The sequence below is a fragment of the Pan troglodytes genome, chromosome 2, assembly GCF_028858775.2.
Source record: "Pan troglodytes isolate AG18354 chromosome 2, NHGRI_mPanTro3-v2.0_pri, whole genome shotgun sequence".
Classification (NCBI taxonomy): domain Eukaryota; kingdom Metazoa; phylum Chordata; class Mammalia; order Primates; family Hominidae; genus Pan; species Pan troglodytes.
In genome coordinates, this window is record NC_086015.1 from 114,314,205 (window position 1) to 114,341,849 (window position 27,645).

The 27,645-nt window shown below is 36.1% G+C and overlaps 1 protein-coding gene across 18 annotated transcripts in view; it reads right to left on the reverse strand.

The window, feature by feature from the left end:
- The window catches only part of LOC460575 (uncharacterized), a 510,143-nt gene that overhangs the window by 409,470 nt on the left and 73,028 nt on the right, over positions 1-27,645 (reverse strand). For 3 of the 18 annotated variants that reach the window (XR_010155700.1, XM_063806961.1, XM_063806962.1), the window contains exon 1: positions 4,624-4,958. The exons of 14 other annotated variants lie outside the window; for them this stretch is intronic. The gene's annotated coding sequence lies outside the window, so the exon portion shown is untranslated. Of the gene's footprint in view, positions 1-4,623; positions 5,068-27,645 lie in introns of those variants that run through there. One more of the 18 variants, XM_016941625.4, reaches the window with a different exon arrangement.

Here is a 27,645-nt window from a genome sequence, read left to right on the forward strand (position 1 = left end):
ATATCTAGGCTAAAATGTGGGAGCTAAGAACACACAGTGTATTGATTTCTTTATTATGGCTAGCAGATATTTAAGAATATTAGCACAATTCTTTGAGTAAATTTTGCTTCCAAGAGAGGTTACTATCTATTCTCAATTAGACTGGGAGGAAAGTTTCTTTGAAAAGGAACCTCTACTTATTTCATTTTCTACAATTCCCCCCTCTTTTATTTTATAATTCCTCTTCAAACTTGTATACTATGTCTTGACTCAACTGCTGTTTGTCCTTCTAAAAGAAGTAATCTTTCCGAATAGGGTGGAGAAGAGTTAGGAAATCATTTTGTGAGATAGCAGAGACAAATTTTTGTATAAAACTTTGAAGACAGGGAATAATACAGCAGCCTACAAGAATAAGTACACCAATAACAAGAGCAAACGAGGTGAGAACTAAAGTCAAAATTCCTTTCCATCCACTGAATCAACGTTCTATTATTTTAGAAAAAAGATCATTTATTTCAGAATTTTTGGCAAGTTCATCGGATAGGGCTGTTAATCTCTGCAGTGTTCTGGTTATAGTTCCGTCAGGGGTAGTATTATTAGGTATAAAGGTACAACATTGGGTCACAATCATAACACAAACACCTCCTTTTTCCCCCAATATCATATCTAAGGATATTCCATTTTCCCAGGCCATCTGACTGGTAGGTCCTAATTGTTTAGCTATCCCTTTAATGGCATCCATAGTGTAATTTACGAATCATTGCTGATTGTAATAGATATAGTTTATCCAGTCTACATTTTTATTAATAGTTACCCACCAGAATAACATACACTCAAATCCTGCAGCTGTTTGATTTTGCGCTTTGAATTTATCTGGCACTCCTCATGGAACCCCAATAGCATCTTTATAAACTTGAGAATCAAAGGACTTATAAGGAGTTTCTTTTGGCTTATGACATTTTGTTTTTACTTTACCAGACTGTCGAGATGCCAGGGTGAAAGGGATAGCAGAACTGGAGCACAAGTTCTGCTCCAGTTACTTGGCAGAGTGTCCAGTAAAAGTCTACCACAATACCACCATACATCTGCTTGGCAATGGCTAAGTGTGGACTGATGGGCAAGCTCCTGGAAAGGCTTGAGCTCCTTGCATCCTTTTATGCTTCCAAGGAACATCAAATTTTCCCCTTGCTGTGAGAGGCACGAAGTAAACTTGGCATTTAGAGGTGGAAGTTGGATTGCCCTCGGGGGCTGACCTACAGGGTGTTGAACTTCAGGAAACAGCAGAGAGAGCTCAGCATGATGGATTATCCCAAGCAGTGGGATTCTGAAAGAGAGTCACCATACAGTCTGTACCTGGTCAATGAGGAGACCATCCGAGTGGAAAGGTGACAATCTGAGCCTCTGGCCTATCGTGAGCACAAGCGTAACAATCACTCTTATTTAAAGTGTGAATGGGATATTTATTCCATTCCAGCCAGGCATTTGCATTTTGATATTCTGTCTCAATGGCTAAGGTTTGTCTTAGATCTTTTACCTTCATAATAGACACCCTGGTTTTATTATTAGGTGTAGAAGCAACCAGTGTGGGATCTAAAACTGAAGCTACTGAAGAAGGGGAAGATGGGGGAATATTGCATATCTTAAAAATGCCTAGGGGGTCTTTCCCATTTACATCAATCCCCATACCATATAAGCAACTAAGGGCAGGTCTAGAGTCAGTTAAGGTGGAGGTGGTGATAGACAGAAAGACTGAGAAGGGGTAGTCCCTTTAGTGAAATAGATGAGGGGTTTTAGATCTGCACAAACCTCTTCCTTAGAAGTCCAACCTTGCTCCTGAGTAGTCCAAAGGACGTAGTCCCATCTACTACAAGGTTGACAGGCTGTAGGAGCAGAAAATTGGCATCTCAGCTACAGGTGATCACAACGATGAGTGCTAGGAGTAACTGTGTCAGTTAGAGGGCTGGGGCATAAATATTTGTGTGAAAAGGCTAGCTATTATTGATCCTTCACATCTCCACAAGGTATGACGGAGCAAGCATCAAAAGCAATGGTCTGAGGTGAGTCAGACTTAGTTACATTAATAACAAAGGAGCTAGTAACAGAATAAGGAAAGGAAAGGAAGCAATATACAAGGTTATGAAAATTAAGCTTTCTTTAATTTTAACTTGGTAGGACTCGATCCTGGTATAGTAACCCATGATTCTGATGAGGAAGATGATTCCTTGACTGAAGTATGGTGGGTCCATCATTTCTCAGCTGTGCAGACGGCAATCTCAGTGGTTAAGAGCACAAGATAGGGGCCTACTCAGGTGGGCTCAAGTTTCCCTTCCTTCCACCCTTTGATGAGAACATGGTCCCTGGGTTGGTGCTGGTGTGCTGGAAATTCTAGTGATGGCACCTGTGCTAACAGACCTTTGACCTTAAGAGAAAAAAAGGTAGAGGAGAGACCAAGTATGTAATTTCTGAGGAACTGATCCTTAGTTTCAAACATAGGAACATTAGCTAGGAATGTAAATAGGGCAATCCATATAACATTTCATATGGAGACAGGCCTATATCCTTTCGAGGAGCTGTCCTGATCCTCAATAAGACAATGGGAAGACATTTGGTCCATGGTAAATGAGTCTCTAGAATTAATTTAGTCAGATTATTCTTAAGGGTTTGATTCATTCTTTCTACTCGTCTGGAGGATCAGGGATGCCAGGGAATATGGTATTCCCATTTTATGTCTAGCACTTGGGCCAGCTTCTTAATAATATGTGTCATAAAATGGTTTCCATTGTCTGAGTTAATATTCTCTATTAACACAAGGGGCAGTATATTCTCAATTAATGCTTTAATTACATTATTAGCTGTTCCATTTGGAAAGGAGATAGCTTCGATCCAGTGAGTGAGATGATCTACTATTACTAATAAATACTTCAGGCGACCGATTGGAGGCACTTCGGTGTAATCAACTTGAACACTTTGGAATGGTCTTAGCTCCAGATCTCATCCTCCAAGGGGTGATTTTCTTAGGGCTTGTTTATTAGTTTTCCTGCATGTTAGACAATTGTCTGTGACCTGTTTGGCTAGGGTATAAATTCCAATACACTTATAAACTCTGAGAACCGTAGTTAAGACCTCCCTTATGAGAGGTTCGGATAATATCTCCCTTTGATCTGGTAATATCCATTTTCCTTTTGTGTTCTCTTTAGCTCCTATTTTTACTAGATTTTCTTTTTCAGTGGAAGAGAAGATGGGGACTACAGTAGGGGAAGGAAGGCAAGGAGTTAAGTGAAAGACATTTCAGAAGAAACAGCAGTTTGTTTGGCTATCTGATCTGCAAAGTCATTTGGTTATTTCCCCAACTTGTGAAAAAAAAAAAAGTCCTTTTTATGCCCTGGGACATGTACAATAGCTATCTCTTCTGGCAACTGGAGATTGTCTAGAACACAAACAATTAGTTCTTTGTGGACTAGATCTTGGTCTTTACTGTTAATAAGACCTTGCTCAGCCCAAATTTTTCTAACTGTATGTGCTGCACCAAAGGCATACTTAGAATCAGTATAAGCAGTTCCTTCTTTGTTCTGCAAGTGTTTCAAAGCTTGGCTGAATGCAAACAGTTCACAGGTTTGGGCAGACTAATTATTCGGCAGTCTTCCTGACTCTACTTCTTCAAGAGTTTCTCCACCAATGATTGAAAACCTGTTATGTTTTTCTCCTTTGACTATTTTGGAGGAACCATCTATAAATGAGTGTTGCCCTGTTTTAAAAGGGGCCTCTCCTAGATCTGGCCTGACTTTTGTTTGGTAGTCAATCAAACCTAGACACAAGTGTTCTTTTTTTTTTTTTTTTAAGATTTGGGTCTCCTGACAAGAAACCTGCTGGGTTGAGTGAATTATCAGTAGTCAAGATGAAATCATCTTTTCCTAGCAAAACGGCCTTATATTTTAAGATTCTGGAGTCAGTAAGCTACCTTCCTGCTTTTTGATTTACAATAGCTCTAACTTGGTGGGGCATGCTTACAATTAATTTCCCCCCAAAAGGTTAATTTTCTACCTTCTTCAACTAATACTGCTGTAGACGCAGCTCTTTATTTTCCCTGTTTTACTCGGAACATTTCCTATCTTGCAGGTTTGGGGTGGTGCCTAACTAGAATAGGCCTTTTTCCTGGAGCTTTCAACCCCCCTTGCTGGAGGTTTCTAGCACTCCTGGGTGCACAGAAGGGGGCTCAACCTCTTCTACTAGAGGCTTCTCACCCTCCCTTCCTCTGGAGGCTTGCCAAGGGCCTTTTCCCATGTTTGATCCTAGATAAGTCCAATCCCACATACTAGGGATGTCTTACCTATCTTTCTCCCAGGGAGGCCCAATCCCCCAGATCCTTCAGACTGGAGATTTCTCACCTGTCCAGTCTTTAAAAGCTTGCTAAAAGACTCAATCTCTCAAACCAGAGATGTCTCGCTGATTCTCTTTTCCAAGAGGTTAACCTTCCTCCCTCTCCCTTTTGGAGGTCCCTTACATTCTTTCCGTCTGTGTTCACACATTCTGCCGAACAGCAGGACTGGTAGCACGGATAATCATTCACACATACACACAATTACTCAGCCTCCAAAAGCTGACCACCAAGGAAGTACTTTGCCGCCCTCTTGCGGCTTTTCCTACCTTGGCCCACGCACAGAGTCACCTGGTCACCACGGTCCCACAAGCCTCTCTCTTTCCCCGCCGATGCTGAGACTCCAAATATATTCCTCGCACCAGGTAGGTCCTGGCTCTCCTGCTGGGGCCACGGCAACAACAGGTGGTGGGGCGCCTCCCCACGAGAGAGGGGCAAAGACCGTCCAAGAGGGGAATGTTATTCCCCATACAGGCCACCAAATTGTTGGCAACTAGTGCTCGGTGTTGCAAAAATCAACACTGAGACAAAGAATCTCTCAGCAAAGCTAGTTTACTTTCTGCAGAAAGGGTGCTGCTCACTAGCAGTCTTGCCAGGAAAGCACACACGAACAAAGGAGACAGGGTCATTTATAACCTGACATGCCCACCCTACTGCTGTGTCCAATTTCCATTGGCTGGAACGGGACCTTACATTCTGTACTCGACCCAACTGGCTAGCAACTTAGAACTTCCCAAAAGAGGCAAAGGCAGAGGAGAACAAAGGAAGAGAGGAAGTAACTTGTGGAATGCTGAGAGAGGCAAAAGCACTTCCAAATAAGGAAGAGGAATAGGCTATGACCTAATGCTTGCTTGGATTGGTTCAGGGATGCCAGGGCAAATATCTAGGCTAAAATGTGGGAGCTAAGAATACAGAGTATATTGGTTTCTTTATTACAGCTAGCAGATGTTTAAGAATATTAGCACAATTCTTTGAGTAAATTTTGCTTCTAAGAGAGGTTACTATCTATTCTCAATTAGACTGGGAGGAAAGTCCCTTTGAAGAGGAACCTCTACTTATTTTATTTTCTACAATGACCAAAATTAGATAAATTATTTTTGCTCCATAACATTCATTATTTTCTAACATACCATATGTTTAACCTACTTATGGTTTATTCTCTTAAAAAGTAATCTCCATCAGAAAGTAATCTCCACAAGGGCAGGGATTTTTGTCTGTTTGTTCACTATTGTATCATCACCATCAAATTTTGTATCATTAACATTAAAACAGTGCCTGGTACACAGAAGATGCCTGGCACACAGGAGATGCTCAATAATTCTATGTTACAAAGTATGTTTGTTATATAAATCAGTTACCTAATTTAAGATGACCAACTTCTCTTGGATACAATATGAAATATTACAATCCCAACTTCTCTTGGGATACAATATGAAAATATATGACATTTTCATTATCTTTTCCCTTAACTGAATCCTCAAATTTCTAATTTTCATGTTTTCCCAGGAGGAGAATGTAAATGTTATTCTATCTTTCAACTGACAGCTTTTATTTACATTTTCAACGTTGGTTGCTTGCAAATAAAGAAAATTTAACTTAATTTCTTCATTTTTTCCATTAAGTAGCTGACTTTACAACCCCAATAATGCAAAGAAATTTTACATAAGACCATAGCATTTAAAATTTACTAGAATGGTATTTATACACTGCCACCAAGTTGACCACAGAAAATCCCACAGGAGAACCAAGAAACACAAAGACACCACAGTCAGATATTTGACAGAGTTAATGTTGAATTAGATCTGGCCCCGTAAATAATAACTACGGACAATTGGATAGTTGGCTAATGGAACCAAAACATTACCTTTACTACTATTGAAAGCTCCAGTAGAGGTATGGGGCAGTAATGGACTTCCTAATTGTGAACTGCAGAAATGAGCAGACTAACCCCACGCAGTCACTGGCAGCACTGGATAGACGGCTAGACTTCCCCATTCAGAGCCTTCGGGTAAGAGACGATACCTGGTACAACACAGGGGAGCAGGCTTCGGTTTGCACATCCTTAGAAGTGCGCACTTCCAAGATGACTGGAAGGAGCAGAAACAGGCATGCCCAGTTCCTCCTCTCCTATCCCTTAATATGATCGAGTCCTTCTTCCTTGCTCAGGGAGGAGCCAGTGAGAGGTAAAGGATACCGTAAGTTTTACAAGAAAAGTCTTCCTCCGGGAAACTAGAGGAGCTGAAAATGAAGATTGTTCCTTACAGGGATCCTGAGCCTTGCCTCTGAGAACATCAGTGTGGCCTTTTTAAAGAATATTTGGAAGGAGAAAGGGCCCTCTCTCTGGGCTGATGTTTGAGATCATGGTATGGAGGTAGTGTGGAGGCCTGCAGTTTACACTCCAAGCAATATATCAGGGTGAAAGGAGAAATAGGTGCCTCTCTTTTCCTTGCCCCTCCTTTAGGGAACCAGAGACCTTTGGACACCATAGGCAACACGGTAAAATAGAATGAACCTTCTTATTGTAAATAAGTTAAATCCCAATATTTAATAATTAATTTCTAATTCTTATATTTATCAGAGTAATATATGCACAGAATTTAAAGGCTTGTAATGGAAACAGCAGTCCCCTGCCTCTAACTTATCCTACCATACAGTCACTTACAAGGTTGTGGATCTTTTTTCTGACATTTAACTTCATGTTAAAAAATAATATGCCTAATCTGGTATGTCCTGATTTATCAAGTTAGGCTTCTGATTTTATCGTATTTGAAGACTATAGCAGTCTTACTCTGCTTTCTGTTTCTCCACCTAATACCATTAAAAATATATTTTTTATAAAGTTGGTATTTAGTATCTACATTGTTTTCTGCAAGACCATGTACTGTTACATTTTCTTTCTTAATTTCAGTTTTCCCTAAAGTTAACAGTTTCTTCCTTTTTTTTTGTGCATCTTTAACGTTTTTTCGTCCATTTATAACTTTACTTGCAGCTTCCAACAATTTCTTGTTTCACTTTTCCATATAGTCACATTTATTTTTTAAAATATCCATGAGTTCTATGCTTTTCCAAAGTCACTCTACCTTCTCTTAGCTTGTTGCTAAGTTTGAAGCACAAAAGCTCTCATCCTGGCACTTTTCTTTGCCATCATCATGGAAAGTGCTTTCACCTCTCTAGTGTTGAATCTCCTATTTCCAGATTTTGTCTTGTTTTTGTTTGGTGGTTGTGGTTTTGGAATTAACCCCTCATTTTAGAGTAACCACCTAAAAAATAGGGTAGGAGAGTAAACGTTTTTAGACATTATGGTGTTCTCACAATTTCTTTATAATTTGTTTGTAGATTGAGTCTGGGGAATGAAAATTGTTTTTATCAGAGTTTTTAAGGAATTCCTTCTGATGATGGCTGTGGAAAAATATGATGGCATTCTTAATCCCAATCTTTTATATGCAATCTGTTTCATTCTGTGAATAATTTTAGGATTGTCTCATTATCCTGCTGGTATGAATTTCATGAGGGCATACCTTGGTTTGGGTCTATTTTACTTTTTTTTCTTCTGCTTTTTGTTTTTGTAAATTAATTATTCTAATCCCTCAGAAGTCCCTTTCAATCTCGAGATTCATGCCTTTTATTAATGGAAATTTTCTTGTATTATTTTCTTGAGTTTTTTTCCCATTTTATTTATTGTCTCTTTATAGATCATCTATTAGTCATCTATAATAGATGGGGGATGTGTTCTCATCCACTATAAAAACTACTGGATTGATCTTCGATTTTTCTAAGCTTTTCTCTCCTTTTTACCTTTTCATTCTATTTTCTAAGAAATTTCCTTGATTTAACTTCCAAGTAGCATATTGATTTTTTTTATTATTTCAGGTATCATGTTTTATTTTCTCCAACTTCATTCTTAATTTTCAGTAATTTACCTTTTTAGCATCTAGTTCTTTAATGAAAATGACATCATTTCATTTTTTTCTGAGAATGAGAATCATAATTTGTTTTTAGTTTTTCTCTGATTCTTGTATTGCTTCTATTTTTGTCAATTTCTTTTTCTTTGTTTTATCTTCTTTCTTGTTGGGAGGAGTTCCTCAAATGTCAGGTTATCCTTGATGATTTATTCATATTTGAAAGTGATATACAATAAAGCTTATAGGAAACTCCATACGTGGGTGAGTCTTTTAAGAATATTTACTTCACTGTGCAGATTGGCCAGCTAGCTCCTTTTTTAGGGTATACAACATGTCAATATCTGTGGTTAGTTTCACTTTGGCTCTTCAATATCCTCAGAAAAGTACCCTCCAGGTTCCTGCCTCAGGAAGGAGGTGACTGCTGATTTTTCTGAGAGCTGTGCAGGAAAAGGGGGAAAGATGTGTTCTCATCATATATTGTACACTTTCACTTAATCTATTCTGATTTGATTTAGACAACTTACCCTTTGTGACTGCTAACCACAAGTCTAGCCCTTATGGTGACATTTCTGTGAAATCAAACCTTTCATTTCCTTTGGAGGTGGCAGAAGGATGGGCACATGCTTCTCAGATAGGGGTGAAGGCCTGGATGTCTGCCTAATTTTAATTCATATCTTAAATCTATGTATATTTCAAACCAATTCCTTTGTTTTTAATCCCCATCATACCCCTCCTTCTTGATAACTGGTACCTCTAATATCTCAATATTTCCATGGTTTGACACATCAATAGGTTTGCACCTTATCTCCTTCTGCCTGCTTTTAAGATTCATTTTCCTGTGCCTTATTGTTTCTTTCATCCTCTTGTCATATTCCTCTCTAACTTTTCTCTTTCTTGCCTGTTGCAGTCTTCTCTTCAATTTTCATTGTCTTGTCATGGATGAATCAGTATATTTTCTATACCTTCTTGTAATTTTGCTGGAAATTTGAGAGGGAGCAGAGATTAACACATTTGTTTAATCAGCCATGTTTACCTGACAGGCTTCAGTGAATTTTAAAGTTTCTATACTAGGTTAGGTGATAGGAGGCATAGCAATAAGTAAAGGATTTGCTTTCTGCATGAAAACCTGAAGAATTAAATTAGACTCTTAAATAATAGTTCAGAAGTAACCCCAGGTAGTCCAAATGAATGGTCTAGACAAGAAATAATATGACTGTTCAGATGAAGGATTGAGTGATATGTGACCTCGATGTTGAAGAATCAGTAGGCTCTAAAAATTTAGGAAGAATTGAGACTGTGTTCCAGGCCCAGGGAGCTAAAGAACTATGTGTATGAAAGATTACACCAAGTTGTGATGAAATAAGAACTTCAAATTCTAATACATTTTACACATATGATTTAAGTCTAGAATTGATCTATTCTAAATTTCCTTCTACCTATCAGCTCTCATAACTTCTAAAATGCTTTAATTCATTTGCTATAATTTTTTTCATGCAGTCAACATCTGAAATTATGATAATTTTTAGCGAGTTCTTGCCTAGTGTTCATCTCCAAAATGTTTAGTTAAAATTTACTCATCTAGCCTTATAGTTTGTTAATTTTGCTTTAATCTTCTGAATAACAAAGTAAAGTAATATAATGGGTATATTTCTCAAGGCTTTTTCCCAAAGTTCTAATAAATATCACATATGCATATTGAATTCTTAGCCATTATATATCTTTAGATGTTTCTCGAGAACAAGAAAGGGATACTTGTATTTGAGTGGGTAAAAGAGCCAGAAGTTGCTATTGTTTGATTTTACAACATAAAAACTTGAATAAATCCTTTCATAGCTTAAAATTTTAAAGTTTTAGGGCTTTACAGAAACTTAGAATTTTAATCAAAACTTTCTAATATTTTTCAGTGTTGCCAAGATAAACAGCAACAGTTGTGAGATTTATCTGCAGAACACGTGGTTAATGACCTTTAAGGCAATTTACCTCATATGTCAACAAGAAAAAAAATGTGAGCTATAACTATCGAGATGAATTGCTCTTGTTATTTTTGCCCACTTATGTTACTCAATATCTGGTAAAATAGATGTAACATAAGGGCATAGAGGTGTTTTTCAGAACAGTTTTTATCTTAAAAATGTCATTTTTGAAACTAATTATTAAGAAAGTTCATTTTTTTGGCATTTTGATCTAAAATATGTCAGTGTTCCTCAAAGTAATTGGGTTACATTTTTCTACAAATGTGTATATTGGCTTATGTTAATCTTGGATGAACAAACTGTTACCATGAGATTGTGTTTAAAACAACTGGTGAGACTTGTGGAAAATACATTTCAACCACTAAAAACTTGTCTTCATATTACACATTTCTTCAAGCAACTCAAAGGGGCTTATAAGGCATTTGTTTGTATTAGAAATATCTTATAATATCTTGCAAATAATTTTTATTCTCTCCTGTAAGGAATGATTATGAATAAAATGTTACAAATAAGAAAACTGGAATATTGATGGAGTTATTCACTAGTAAAAAAACTAAACAGGTAGCAACAATTCTTACATTAGGTTCTGTGTTTATGATCCATGGTTATTAACAAAAGTAGGATAGTTTTGACAACTATCTAGGTTAACAATAGTCTACTGCATGAAAACAGAAGGGATTCTGGTACTCCAGAGTGTTTAGTAGGATAACTTATAGGGTTTATAGTCCTACAGGGCCGAGGTTAAATACTGTCTACCAGCTCTGTTTTACCTGAGGCAAATTGCTTCACTTCTCAGTTTACTGATATATATAAAGGTACCAAATCATGGCAAATAACAAATGGAGACTATTATTAACTTTTGTAACAGAGGTAAGAGTTAACAATGGGTGAAGACTTGTTGATCCTTACTCAAAATGGCAGAACCTACCTGTCTTAAAAGAGATAATTTAAGTGAAGAGAAATTTTGACAGATTTCTTTGCAAGAAATCTCTGTTCCCTTCTGCTCTGTATTTTAGACAGTACCATGTAATTTTGCCTGATAACCTAAGGTTTTCTTGTTTTCTTCTATTGTATACAACAAAATGGTTGTCTTCATTGTTGCTAAAATTACATAACTAAAAACAAGTTACAGCTGGAATTCTAGAAACTCAAGGGGTTGGTTTGGCACTTTAATGGAGTACAGGTCATAGAATTACAAGAGATAGTAGTGGAGAAGTAGGCATAGACTAGAAAATAAAGAATTTTGAATGCCAAAATTAGGAGTTTGACATTTACCATGAAGACTATTGGAAGCCATTGGAGATTTTAAGGAGAAACTTATAGGATCAGACTCACATTTTGGAAGGATGATTCTGGCAGAAATGTGAAGAGTAGATACCAAGAAAATGACATTAGTGATAAAAGGACAAGTTAGGGGCCAACTGAAGGATTCCTGGTAATGCAGGATCTAATGACCCTGGAGGTGTGGCCATGGTTATGGGCATGAAAAGAAAGGGATAAATTTTTTAAATCAGTAAATCTGTACTACAAGAAATCTTAAAAGAAGTTCTTTAGTCTGAAGTGAAATGAGACTAGATAAAAACTCAGACTTATACCAAGGAATGAGAGCACTAGAAATGGTAAATATGCAGGTAAATAGAAAACATTTTCTTCCTGTTTCTCAATATCTTTAAAAGAAAATTTACTTTTTAAAATAAAATATAATTAAAATTAATTGTAGGAAATATAAAAGTACAAGTAAAATGAATAACAGCAATGACACAATAATCTAGAAGAGGATAAATGTAAGTATATTCTAAGAGTCTTAAATTATGCATCCTATGATAGCATATTAATTCCAGGTAGACTGTTATAAGTTATGGATGCATATAGCAAATCTTGCAGAGACCACACACAAACAAGAAACCAAAGAGTTATATCAAAACTACATAGCCAAGAAATGAGATAAAATGAAATACTTATAAATATGAATTAGTCTAAAAAAGAGAGGGAAGGAAAAAATGAACAAAGAACAAATGGGACAAATACAAAATAAAAAGAGAAGTGGCATAGTTAAATGTTATAATATCCATATCTATCAATATCAATAAACATGTTAAATGTAGTAGCACTGAACATACAAATTTAAAAGCAGAGATTGTCAACTGGATTTAAAAAGTGAGATAAAAATACATTCTGTTTAAAGGAAATGTCACTGAAATAAGTTGACATAGAGGGTTAAAAGTAAAAGAATAAGGAGGAAAAAAACATGAAAATGTGACAAGCTGCTGTTTAAGTGACTATATTAATAGCAGACAAAATAGACATTGAGACAAAAAGTAGTAGAGATATAGAGGGACATTTGATAATTAAGAAGGAATTAATTTACCAAAAAGACATAACGATTGTTAATGTGTATGTACCTAGTAACAAAGTTTCAAAATAAAGCAAAAATCAAAACAGTGAAATAGAAATAGCTAAATTAGAGTGGGAGGTTCTAAAACTTCTCCTAAGGCATTGACAGGAAAACAAGATTGGCAAAAAGAAAGTGTAAAGTGTATGGAAGATTTGAACAACAGTAGCTACCAACTTAAACTAATTGATTTTATAGAATACTACATTCAAAAACGGGAGGATACAAATTCTTTACAAATACAGATGGAATATTTACTAAGACAAGGAATATACTTGACCTTACAGAAATACATTTCAAAGAATCAGAACAATACACATCATATTCTCTGGCTACAGTAGAATTAAATTAGAAGAAAAAAATTAAGATGCTTTAAGTAGATGCATATGCTTATAAATTACACAACATAATTCTAAATAAGCTTTAGGGCAAAGAAGAAATTATAACAGCAATTTTTTACATTTTGAATTAAATGATAATGAAAACAAAATATACACAAATGTATGAAATATAATTAAACCAGGGCTTGGAGAAAAAATAATAGCCTTGAATATTTATATTAGAAAAGAAAGATGTTTTAAAATTCATTATTTATGCTTCTACCTTAAGGAGCTAAAGAACAAATTGAATTTAATGTGGGTAGAAGAAAGAACATAATAAAAACCAGGGAGAAATCAATTTTTAAAAAATGAATTCAACAAAAACAAATTTGGTTCTTTGTCAGGATTAATAAAACCAATAAATCTCTAGTTAGACTGATTAAGAAAAAAATAGAAAACACTAATTACCCATATCAAAATATAAGAGTATATTAAGTGTATATTAGGGGATATCTCATGGGGTAACTCAGATATAAAAAATATAATAAAGAAATATTATAGGCTAGGTGTAGTAGATCATGCCTGTAATCCCAGTTCTTTGGGAAGCGGGTGCAGCAGAATCCCTCGAAGCTAGGCGTCTGAGACTAGCCTGAGCAACATAGAAAGACCCTATAGCTACAAAAAAATAAAAACATTAGCTGGGTATGGTGGCAGGTGCCTGTAGTACTAGCTACTCAGGAGGCTGATGTGGGAGGATTGCTTGAACCCAGGAGTTCAAGGTTACAGTTAGATATGATTGCACCACTGCTCCCCAGCCTGGGTGTGAGAATGAGACCATGTCTCAAAAAAAAAAAAAAGACAGAAATATGAATAACTTTATGTCAATAATTTCGATAACATCATTGAAATGAACTAATTTCTTGAAAGACAAATAGTCCAAACTAATACAAAAAAAAAAAAAAGAAAATCTGGCTAGGTGCTGTAGCTCACACCTGTAATCCCAACACTTTGGGAGACTGAAGCAAGAGGATCGCTTGAGCCCAGGAGTTTGACACCAGGCTGGGCAACATAGTGAGAACCCATCTCTAAAAAAAATACAAAAATTTGCCAGGTGTGGTGGTAGGCAACGGGAATCCCAGCTACTCAGGAGGCTGAGGTGGGAAGATCCCTTGAGCCCAGCAGGTTGAGGCTACATTGAGCAGTAATCATGCCACTGCACTCCAGCCTGGGTGGCAGAGTGAGAACCTGTCTCAAAAGAAAGAAAAAAGAGGGCCGGGCATGGTGGCTCACGTCTGTAATCCCAGCACTTTGGGAGGCTGAGGTGGGTGGATCACAAGGTCAGGAGTTCAAGACAAGCCTGGCCAAGATGGTGAAACCCTGTCTCTACTAAAAATACAAAAATTAGCTGGGCGTGGTGGCGGGTGCCTGTAATCCTAGCTACTCAAGAGGCTGAGGCAGAGAATTGCTTGAACCCGGGAGGCAGAGGTTGCAGTGAGCCAAGATTGCACCACTGCACTCCAGCCTGGGCGACAGAGTGAGACTCTGTCTCAAAAAAAAAAAAAAAAAAAAAAAAAAGAAAGAAAGAAAGAAAATCTGAATAATGGTATATAAATTAAGGAAATTTAATTTAAAACCTTCCCACAAGAAAACTTTAGTTCTTCGCACAAGAGCTTTAGTTCATGTCATACATTTTGGTTTTATTTTTTGTTTCAGTCTACATTCTGGGGAGGTGAGGTTACTGGCAAAGTTATAAGTAGGTAAGGTATTACTGTACATAAGTAGTATAATAAAATTACTAAATATAATTAATTTAAATAAACTTTAGTAAATTTTAAACGAATGATACTAAGCCAAAACTCCTTCAGTTCCAGTGTTTTCTTTTTGGCCTATATATTTTTTCATCATTTGGAAAGTAAAGTAAAGATATTTTTAGGTGAGCGAAGATCTAAATTCAAACAAAATGGATTCCTTTGGGAAAACTACTAATAGCATCATTGAAATTTTGAGCTCAGCCTGAAGCTATTCTTTGCACTGGATTGAAAATAGCCATATCATAATTTGTAAGGAAAGAATATACTCAAAATATGGTCTAAGAAGGGTCAGAAGATAGATATTTAACTTTAGAGCCACATACATTGTGGTTGCATCTTAAAAACCTAACAAATATTCTAATTGTCTATGAATATCATCTCTCTCCATATCCCAGACTATCATCACATTGCTTTAAGCTACAAAATTAAAAGTCCACTGGTGTAAACTATTAATATCTTTGGGAAAGCATATAGGAGACAAATTCTGTAATATTTGAATTATATATAATGAACATGTATTGCTCCTGTACTTAAAAAAAAAGAGAGCATGGAAAAAAAAACAAGATAAGATTTATACAATCTGCTAGATGTTCAAATTACACTGGAATAAAGTTGAAGTTCTAGTAATTCGGAAGTTGTGTGACAATTAGCTATTGAAGAAAATGGCTTTTATAACAAGACCTAGCTCTAAAGCACTGTGTGGGCCTCAGCAAATCAAGTGTCTACTACATTTTTCTACAGGTTAAAATACCTTAACAAGAAGATCAAAGACTATTTTAGGAAGCAAAAAAATAAATATGTAAATATTGTATATCCATATATTTGTACATTTTTGCTTATGTCGGTATATAGACATTGAAAAAGATCGGCCTTGCCCTAAGGACATGAGAAAAACAGAGTGTATACTCCCAACCAATTTTCATTTGGTGAAAACTGATGTCTGAAGATAGGCTAGGAGGATGGATGCCATGGGTTTTCTTTTCTTTTATTCTTCTGACTACCTTCTGTAACACTGACAAATCATCATATTCTTGTACTAAAGTTCTAATATATGTAGAGTTGACTTTATTTTTAGGACTATCATTACCACAAGCAAAAGAAATGTTAATTTGCTTGTGTTGTGTTTTTTCCAGCTTCTTCAGAATAGGAAGCAAATTGATTTAAGATAGAGGTATTTTTTCTGCTTTTCCCATAACAGGCCTATGTTATAATTTATAAACAAACCAAATTTGTCAGTTGCTTTTAACTCATTATTTAAATACAAAACAGTTATTTTTGGTGGTTGTTGCTTTTTTTAGAAAAATTGTGTCTGTACACATTCAGTGTAATCTTGAATTCCAACTTTGATTTAGTAATCAACAAATTTTCATTTGAAATTCTGAAGAACAGTATGAGTAAATGTTGTTACTGTTTTCTTCCTCTCTCTCTTTTATATATTAAATATGTTATATTTAAAGTTGAAGTTGAAATCTTGGGCAATTCATATATGAAGTGATGGGAATTATATTGTAATCAACATATTGGAGTTTCTGTTTCCTAACTGTGCTATTATGTTTACATGCAGAATATTAAGTGCAGAGCTTTCTAAGAAGGAGGCATTCTAAGTAAATTTAACCTTGAAAAATGAATTATCTCTTCAACTATTTACAGCCTTTTATGAATATTTACAGAATTTATAGAAGAATTGCTAGAGAATGTGCTGGAAAATCTAGGGAAATATTGCTTTAAAAAATAACCTTAACATTTAACATTGTCTATGTTATATTGATTTCCTTAGCAGAAGTTTTATAAAGCCAAATTTGCCTGTACATGTTTTCCAGCACGTAATATTTGAAAAAAATCATTCCACTGGAAATGATGACAAATGAATTATCTTATAATTCACCTTGGCCATAGCCATTAGTCTGGCTTCAATATCATGAATATTGGTGCAAGGACCAGGCAGTAGATACCAAATCAAACCACGACAACTGCAGCAACAGGTGAAAGCAGGCATGGGACTCCAAAAATTAGATTCTTCCCTTAACATTTGATTTAGAACCATAGAATGCTGAAGATTGATATAACTGAGGACCAAAGAGATGAGTGCAGAAGGATAATTTCTTAATTCCTCCTCCCCTGAACCTACTGTTTTCCTAGTTACCTCCTATAGGAGGGCCTCCACTGCCAACAGTGGAGTTACCAAAAATCTCAAACACAAACACTGATTTTTTTTTTTAAGATCAAAAGCCTTGATCCAGATGTAATGTGGAAAATATTGAAAAATTATACCATCAGATTTATGTTTTCTTAACTCTTCTGCAACCAATCTAAAAGCCCTGTTTGAATATTGTTGTTGCTGTCATTTTCTCAGCACACCAATCTTCATATTTCTCCAGTGATGGGTTTGCGTGTAGTGTGGGGCATGGAAGTGCTGAAGGGCTCTTCTAAGTGTCCCTGCTCTACCACTAGATTTCATCAGACCCTGAACACACATGCCTCAGAGGGCATGTCTCTCCATATGCTTGCCCCCTCCCTCAGCAGTAGACTTTTATTGCTTATTATTTGGTGCTAAGCTAATGCTGGGAACTGTAGTAATGCCCCGTTCTTCTGGTCTAGCCTTAGTGCTAGGCAGAATCTGTGCACCTGGGCCTTGGAAACAGGGCCCTCTTAGCATGCCTGCCTCTATCTCCTTGCAAACAAACCTCCTCTTGTTTCTGGCAGCTCCAAGAACAGTTATTATTGTTCTTTTTCCTTGACCTCCAATCTTTCTTGTGAGCATCCAGTGTAAGCCCATGGAGAAGATTTTGTAAATGACTGTGAATGGAGCTCCCAGTTATTCTAAATTGATATGCTAGCCCACACTTGGCATTTAGAAATGTGTTGAAATTTTAGCTGCTCTCTTCCCTGCTTTCATGGAAGCCACCTCTTCCTCCCATACTGTGCTAAAGATGAAACAGATCATGTGCCCTATCCCTGCACAGAGGGGCTTGATACTTATTGGGATTCAATTCCCTTAACTGTTTTGCAACTTCAGTTATACGATGAGTTTAAGAAAAGATTTTTTTTAGATTATATCTGGACTTTTCTTCTTGTTAGTATGGGGGCAACATTTTTTTTTTGCATTTTTCTACATCCTTAAGCAGAAGTGGAACCTCCAGTTTTTCATTATTATCTAAAATAAAACATTCTTAAAACTTTCTTATAAAATTTTTAAATCAGACTTTAATATTCACAGTGAATTGAAAGAAAATGAGGAACAACAGTGTCTTTGCCTACAGAACTTTCTCTGGATTTTTCCTCAAAGGACTTAGAAAAAAAAATTATTGCTTTAGGCCAAATACCCTGCTGGTAAGCTCTAAAAGATGAGTGTGAGAAGTGTTTCCTCTAGCTTCGCATAGTCAGGCCTGCATAACTCAGGGTCCTGATCACTCAGTATTGACAGTCAAGAATTTTGTCCAGAAAAATTCCTTAGACCAACAAAAACTGTGATGATTTGGCACTGGACTATGAAAATCTCTAATCTAGAGAGATTTTAGTTACGAAGTAGCTTTTGTGTAACATCAAGATAGGCTTGCTTGGGTAAACCAAACCATTAGAAGAGATATGTAGGATGGACCTATGTGCCTTAAAGATTCAAAAGTCACTCCTATGAAGATGGCCAACAAAGAGGGGACAACATCTTCAAAAGATTCTGATTAAAACGCTTACATTTTCCCAGATAGAGTATCCTACTAGGGACGTCCCTTTACTGTGTCTCTCCTTTGCATGTGTAGAAACCTTCTTTTTAAATTGATTTATTCATTTAACAAATAATGTTGAGTGTTTACCATGTTCTAGGCACTGCCCTGGGCTGTTGGACTATATCAGATCACAACACCAAGATTCTTACCTATGATATGGAATTTCCATTCTAGTAATGGAAGTCAGAATTAAACAATATATGTAGAGGGGGCAGAGCAAGATAGCTGAACAGAAGCCTCCAGCAATCATTCCCCACACAGTGACACAATATTGAACAACTATTCACACTAAATGCCCCATGGAGGGGGCATTTAAACCAGCCCTGGCCAAAGGCAAGTTGTCCATGCCACCAGTGAGAACTGGAGTTCTGGGAAGCCCCAGTGCCACGTGCTAAAGTGCTCTAGGGTCCCAAATAAACTTGAAAGCAGTCTGGGCTACAAGAACTGCAATTCCTGGGCAAGTCTTGGTATTGTGCTGGGTTCAGAGCCAGTGGAATTGGGATGCACATTACCTAGTGAGACACGAGCAAGGGAAGCCAAGGGAGTGCTTCTGATACCCTTCCTCAACTTTAGGCAGTTCAGCTTGCAGCTCCAAGGGAGAATCCTTCTTTCTGCTTCAGGAGAGGAGAGTGGAGAGTAAAGAGGATTTTGTTTTATAACTTGGATACCAATTTAGCCACAGTAGAATAGGGCACCAGGTAGTCCTCAGAGTCTCAACTCCAGCCCCTGGGTCCCAGACAGCATCTCTGGAACTTCCCATGGTCCAGAGGAACTCTCCACGCTGAAGAGAAGGACACAAGCCTTCCCTAGATTCCGCACTTGCTGGTTGTAGAGCCCATGGGCCTTTAGTAAACATAGGCAGTAGCCAGACAGTGGTCACCACCAGCCTCGGGCAAGACCCAGTGCTGTGTTGGCTTCAGATCTGACCCAGCAGAGGCCTAGTGGTGTTGGCCACAGAGGTGCTTATGTCACCCCTCCTCCAGCTCCAGGGAGTTCAGCACAGAGAATGAGACTCCTTTTGGAGAAAAGTAAGGGAAGAGAACAAAAGTCTCAGCCTGCTAATCCAGAGAATTCTGCCAGCTCTTACTCAAGACCAACAAGGGAGTACTTCTAGAAGTCCCCAATAACCACAGTATTACTGGGCTTAGGGTGCCCCTAATACAGTGACCAAAGACTTAGAACACAACACCCAAGTCCCTTTAAATTCTTGGAAAGCTTTCCCAAGAAGGACAAGTACAAACAAACTCAGGCAGTGAAGACTACAATAAATACCTAACTCTTCAATGCCCAGAAACTGACAAGCATCCACAAGTATCAAGACCATCCAGGAAACATGACCTCACCAAATAAACTAAATAAGGCACCAAGGACCAATCCTGGAGAGAGAGATATGTGACCTTTCACACAGAGAATTCAAAATAGCTGTTTTGAGAAAGCTCAACACAATTTAAGATAACACAGACAAGGAATTCAGAATCCTACAAGATAAATTTAACAAAGAGATTGAAATAATTAAAAAGAGTCAAGCAGAATTTCTGGAGCTAAAAAATGCAATTGACATATGGAAAAATGCATCAGTCTCTTAACAGCAGAATTCATCAAACAGAAGAAAGTATTCGTGAGCAAATGTCGGAGGCCGAAGGAATGAGGGTCATGATCAACTCAGTATACCGCTGGAGGCTATATGAGCAAACAGCAAACTGTTCTCATAAAAGCAGGATGTTGGCAAGCTGGCAAACTGTGTCTGCCACCCAGAAGGAATACTGAGTGCAGTCACGCCCCAGGCGCAGTGTTTCTGGTGATTATCTACAGGCACATCTGAAGCCTGTTAGCAATCATGTGAACTTGTGATAAATCAAGCAGCTGGCCAACATTAGCTCCTCCTCCCTGCTCTTTCTACCTAATAAATATGAAGGGCTGTGGAAGCTCAGGGCCCTTGCTCACTAGAAGCAAGGAGCCACCTGGCCCCTTCTTTAAAACAGATTATTTTATCTTAGTTTTTATTTCTGCATTCATCCCCTTTCATTCAGAACCGTAGTAACCATCACAAGCAAATAGCAGGCTATTTGGACACATATAGTCAGAAGAGACAAAATAAAATAAAATAAAATAAACAAATAACATATGCCTACAAGACCTAGAAAATAGTCTCAAAGAAGCAAATTCAAGAGTTATTGGCTTTCAAAAGGAGGTAGAGAAAGAGAGAAAGGGGTAGAAAGTTTATTCAAGGGATAATAACAGAGAACTTCCTAAACCTAGAGAAACATATTAATATTCAAGTACAAGAAAGTTATAGAACATCAAGTAGATTTAACTCAAATAATACTTACCTCAATATATTAAATAGACTCCCAAAGGTCAAGGATAAAGAAAGGATCCTAAAAGCATCAAGAGAAAAAAAATAACATACAAAGGAGCTCCATTTTGTCTGGCAGCAGACTTCTCAGTGGAAACCTTCAGGCCAGAAGAGAGTGGCATAACATATTTAAAGTGTTGAAGAAAAAAATCTTTTATCCTAGAATGATATATCTGGTGAAAATATCCTTCAAACATGAAGGAGAAATACAGACTTTCCCATACAAAAGCTGAGGCACTTTAACAATACCAGACCTGTCCTATAAGAAATGCTAAAGAAAGTTCCTCCATCTGAAAGAAAAGGATGTTAAGGAGAAATAAGAAGTCATCTGAAGGTGCAAAACTCCCTGGTAATAGTAAGTACATAGAAAACATTATATCACTGTAATTGTGACGTGCAACTATTCATATCTACAGTAGAAAGACTAAAGGATGAACCTATCAAAAATAACTTTGAAAACAACTTTTCAAGACATAGTATATATAATAAGATGTAAATAGAAACAACAAAAAGTTAAAAAGTTGTGTGGGGGATGGTGTAGAATTTTTATAAGTTGTCTCATTGTTAGTTTCTTTATCCAATCAGTGTTAGGTTGTCATCTGTTTAAAATAATGGGTTATAAGATATTATTTGCAAGCTTCATGGTAACTCAAATCAAAAAACCTACAATAGATGCATAAAAAATCAAAAGCAATAAGTGAAAATATACCACCAGAGAAAATCACCTTTAGTAAGAGGAAGATGGGAAAGAAGGAAGAGAAGAGCACAAAACAACTAGAAAACAAATAATAAAGTGGCAGGAGTAAGCCCTTACTTATCAATAAAAACACTGAATGTAAATGGACTAAACTGTCCTATCAGAAGAGATAGAATGGCTTAATGGATAAAAAAAACAAGAGCCAATGATCTGTAGTCTACAAGAAACCCATATCACCTATAAATACAAACAGAAAGTATGATAAAGGAATGGAAAAATATATTTCATGTAAATGGAAACCAGAAAAGAGCAGAAGTGGCTATACTTATATCAGACAAAATAGATTTCCAGACAAAAACTATAAAAGGAGTCAAGGTAATTATACAATGATAAAGTGTCAATTTTGTCAAAAAATAGAACATAACAATTGTAAATATACATGCACCCAACATTGGAACACATAGATATATAAAGCAAATATTATTAGAGCTAATGAGAGAGATAGACCTCAATAAAGTAACAGTTGGAGACTTCAGCACCCCACTTTTAGCATTGGACAGATTATCCAAACAGAAAGTCGACAAAGAAACATCAGGCTTAAGCTGCACTGTAGACCATATGAACCTGATAGATACTCAAGAGTGATAGTGATTCAATGTCTGCAGAATACATTTTCTCCTCAACACATGGATCATTCTCAAGCATAGACCATATGTAAGGCCACAAAACAAGTCTTTAAAATTTCAAAAAATTGAAGTTATATCGAGTATCTTCTTCGACCAAAATAGAATAAAAGGAGAAGTCAATAACAACAGAAACTTTGGAAACTATACAAACACATGGAAATTAAACAGTATCTTCCTGACTTCTGAACAGTGAGTCAAGGAAGACATTAAAAAGAAAATTTTAAATTTCTTGAAACAAATGAAGATGGAAATACATCATACCAAAACATTTGGGATAGAGCAAGAGCAGCAATAAGAGGAAAGTTTATAACAATAAGTGCTTACATTGGAAAAGCTTTTAAAAATCCAGATAAACAACTTAACAATGCATCTTAAAGAACTAGAAAAGCAAGAGCAAACCAAACCCAAAATTAGCAGAAGAAAAGAAATAGTAAATATCAGAGCAAGAATAAATGAAATTGAAACCAAAAATAATACCAAAGATCAACAAAACAAGAAGTTAGTTTTATGAAATGGTAAGCAAAATTAGCAAACCTTTAGCCATATTAAATAAGACAAAAAGAGAGAAGACTCAAATAAATACAGAGATGAAAAATGAGACATTACAACTGATACTGCAAAAATGCAAAGGATCATTAGAGGCTGCCATGAGCAACTACTAATTTATGACAATAAATTGGAAAACCTATAAGAAATGGATAAATTCCTAGACATATACAGCCTACAATGATTGAGCCAGGAAAAAATCCAAAATCTAAATAGACCAATAACAAGTAATGAGACTGAAATCATATAAAACATCTCCCAGCAAAGAAAAGCCCAGGACCCAATGGTGTCACTGCTGAATTTGATCAAACATTTAAAGAACTAAATTCAATCCTACTCAAACTTTCCAAAAATAGAGAAGGAGGTAATTGTTTCAAACTCATTCTACAAGGCTAATATTACCATGATACCAAAACCGGAAAAAAACACATTAAAAAACAGACAATATCCTTGGTGAACATTGATGCAAAAATTCTCCACAAAATGCTAGCAAACCAAATTCAATAACACATTAAAAATAACATCCAGCATGACCAAGTGGGATTTATCCCAGGGATGTAAGGACAGTTCAACATACATCAATCAATGAATGTGATACATTACATCAGCAGAATGCAGGACAATAAAAGGCTATGATCATTTCCATTGATACTGAAAAAGCATTTGATAAAATTCAACATACCATCATGATAAAAACCATAAAAAAAAACTGGGGATAGAAAGACCTTACTTCAAAACAATATAAACAATATAAGCTATAAATCGCAGACCCACAACTACTATACAAATCACACAAGAAAAGAAATAAAGGACATCCAATTGGAAAGGAAGAAGACAAATTATCCTTCTTTGCAGATGATGTGATTTTATATTTGGAAAAACCTAAAGACTCCACGAAAAACACTATTAAAACTGATAAACATATTTGGTAAATTTTCAGGAAACCAAAGGCAACATACAAAAATCAGTAGCATTTCTATATGCAGTGAACTATCTAAAAAAGAAATCAAGGCAGTAATCCCATTTACAACAGCTACATATAAAATTAGACACTTAAGAATAAATTTAACCAAAGAAGTGTAAGATATCTACAATGAAAACTATAAAACACTGATGCAAGAAATTGAAGAGGACACAAAAAAGTGGAAAGATATTCCATGTTTATGGATTGGAAGAATCAATATTGTTAAAGTGTTCATACTACCCAAAGCAATCTACAGATTCAATGCAATCCCTATAAAAGTACCAATGACATTCTCTACAGAAATAAAAATAATAATAATCCTAAACTGCATGTGGAGCCACAAAAGACCCAGGAAAGCCAAGCCAAATGCATCCTGAGCAAAAGGAACAACAGTGTAGGAATCACATTACCAGACATCAAATTATACTACATAGCTATAATAACCAAAACAGCATGGTACAGGCAGAAAAAAACAGACATAAAAACCAATGGAACACAATAGAGAACACAGAAATAAATTTATACATCTACAGTGAATTCATTTTCAACAAAGGTGTCAAGAACATACATTGGGAAAAGGACAGTCTCTTCAACAAATGGTGCAGGGAAAATTGGATAGCCATACGCAGAATGAAACTAGACCCCTATTTCTCACAATATACAAAAATTAAAACAAAATGGATTATATACTTAAATCCAAGACCTAAAACTATGAAACTACTAAAAGAAAACATTGGGAAAAGTCTTTAGGAAATCTGAATGGGCAAAGATTTATTAGTTAATACACCCAAAGCACAGGTAACCAAAGAAAAAATGGATAAATGGGATCACATCAAGTTAAAAGGCTTCTCTACAGCAAGGAAACAATCAACAAAGTGAAGAAACAATCCACAGAATAGGAGAAAATATTTGGAAACTATCGATCTGACAAGGAATCAATAAGCAAAGTATGCAAGAAGCTCAAACAACTCAATAGGAAAAGATCTAATAATCCAATTTAAAATGGTTAAAAGAGCTGAATAGACATTTCTCAAAAGAAGACACACAAATGGCAGACATATGGAAAGGTGTTCAACTTCACTAATCATCAGAGAAATGCAAATTAAAACTACAATGAAGTATCATCTTGCCCCAGTAAAATTTGCATTTATCCAAAAGTCATGCAATAACAAATGCCGGTGAGGATGCGGAGAAAAGAGAATCCTCGTACACTGTTGGTGGGAATGTAAATTAGTACAGCCAAGATGGAGAACAGTATAGAGCTTCCAGAGGAAAATAAAAATAGAGCTATCATATGACCCAGCAATTCCACTACTGGTTCTTTATCCAAAGGAAATGAAGTCAGTATGTCAAAGAGATATCTGCACTCTCATGTTTACTGCAGTACTATTCGCAATAGCAAAGATTTGTAAGCAACCTAAGTGTTCATCAACAGATGAATGGATAAAGAAAATGTGGTACATAAACACAATGAAGTACTATTCAGCCATAAAAAAGAATAATATCCTGTCATTTGCAACCACATGGATGCTTATTGCACTAAGTTAAATAAGGCAGGTACAGAAAGACAAACTTCACATATTCTCACCCATTTGTGGGATCTAAAAATTAAAGCAATTGAACTGATGAAGACTGAGGGTAGAATGATTGTTACCGGAGGCTGGGAAGGGTAGTAAGGGGAGGGGGAGTGGGAATGGTTAATGAGTACAATAACAGCATGAATGAGATCTAGTATTTTATAGCACAACAGAGTAACCACAGTCAAGAATAATTTATTGTACGTTTAAAAATAACTAGGAGTGACCAGGCTTGGTGGTTCATGCCTGTAATCCCAGCACTTTGGGAAGCCGAGGTGGGTGGATCACCTGAGGTCAGGAGTTTGAGACCAGCCTGGCCAACATGGCAAAACCCTGTCTCTATTTAAAAAATACAAAAATTATCCAGGCATAGTGGTGCACACCTGTAGTCCCAGCTACTCGGGAGGCTGAGGAAGGAGAGCTGCTTGAACCCAGGAGGCGGAGGTTGCAGTGAGATGAGATCATGCTACTGCACTCCAGCCTGGGTGACAGAGTGAGACTCCATCTCAAACAATAAATAAATAAATAAATAAATAAATAAATAAATATTTTAAAAACTAAGAGTATAATTGGAATGTTTATAACACAAAGAAATTATAAATGCTTGAGATAATGGATACTCCATTTACCCTGATGTGATTAGTACACATCGTATGCCTTTATCAAAATATCTCATGTACTCCATAAATATATACACCAACTATACACTCATAATTTTTTTAAAAAACTAATGTATACGACTAAAAAGTAAATGGTACAATATGAGGAAAGTTGTAAGTGCTATAAAAATAAACAACAAGTCAGGGTAGTCAAAAGTGGTTGGAGTGGTAAGTTTTAAGTAGCATAATCAGCGTAGACTTCTGTGCAAATATGTCATTTGAGCAAAGACTTGGAAGAGGTAAGGGAGCTAGCCATGCAGATAACTGGGAAAAGAATGTTCCTGGCAAAGGGAACAGCCAGCAGAAGACCCAGAGCGGGAATGCACCCAGCGCGTTCCAAGAACAGTAGGAAGGCCAGTGAAAGAAGAGTAGTAGGAGTGTATGTAGAGGGGTGATAGATGAAATAAATGCAAGTAGCATGGCTTATCTGGACATGTTGTTTCTAATCCCCATGGTAAATCCCTCCTTTGTTGGTGAATGATTCTTTTCTTTTTCTATCTGGCTTTTTAAATACAGAAGATATTTATAATGTTCATACGGGAAGTCACCAGACAGAGAGTGATTCAAAGAAACATAATTCTGTCCCAGATTCATAATACAGAAGTTAATAGAACAATTGTTACCAGGTAATTGAAGCAGGTCACCGTCTAGAAACTTTGAAATAAAAGCAGGTCAGAGAATTTGGTTGCTATCTGTGTAAAAACACATTAAGATCAGAAACAAATAGAGAAATACAGATGATTAATAAGCAACATAACCAAGAGAATCAGTCTTTTTGGTCATCACCAAGAAATAATTTTCTACTATTAACATAAATTATTTCTATATAATCTATTTTGAAATATTACAAGTTTGATATACTCTTATTCACTGTTACCAAAGATAGAGGAACAGAAATTCTCCTACCATGTAATTGGGAACATAAATAGGTTACAATTCCACTGGAGGACAATTGGAAATACATCAGCAGCTCTCTTAACTGGTCTCTTCTTAAACATCTTTCTAGATTAACCGGAACTCACCATTCCCTCTACAAAGCACCAGGTACTCTCTGCATGCAGAACACTTGAAGCTAGCAGGCTTCTCTCAAGTTCACCTAAGAATTGCTTCTTTCTCAATGGTTAGTGACCAAAGGGATTTATCTACCAAGAGTCAGTTTTGTTTTTCCTAAACTTACTCATTTCAGTTGTGTTCTTTATTATAATGCTTATTTAATAAATATTATACAGTATGATTAGATTAAAAAGTGATTTTTTAATGAAAACTAAGTGCTTTGAAAACGCTCAATGAATATGCATTTCATAAGAAAACAGAAAAAGAAAATTTTCAGATGTGGGTGAGTCAAACTCAAAATAAAATTGTAAAAATCTTGAATTTCAAGTGCTTTAAGTTCTCTCTCCATTTTAAACAAATTGAAACTAGAATCATGAATTATTTATTCATTCTACTTGTGATTTATGAAAGGAAGATGATTTAGAACTCCAAGCAGTAGAATTTACTAATAACAAAAAACAAACAAAACCTTGGCCCAACATAAAAATATTGCCAAGTGAAGTCATAAAAAGCAAATTTTATATATATATATATATATATATATATATGCATCATTTTAAAAGATCTCCTGCTTTAAACATAAACAACTTCTTTAACCTATCACTCATATTGGGTGAGATGGCTTCTAATGTA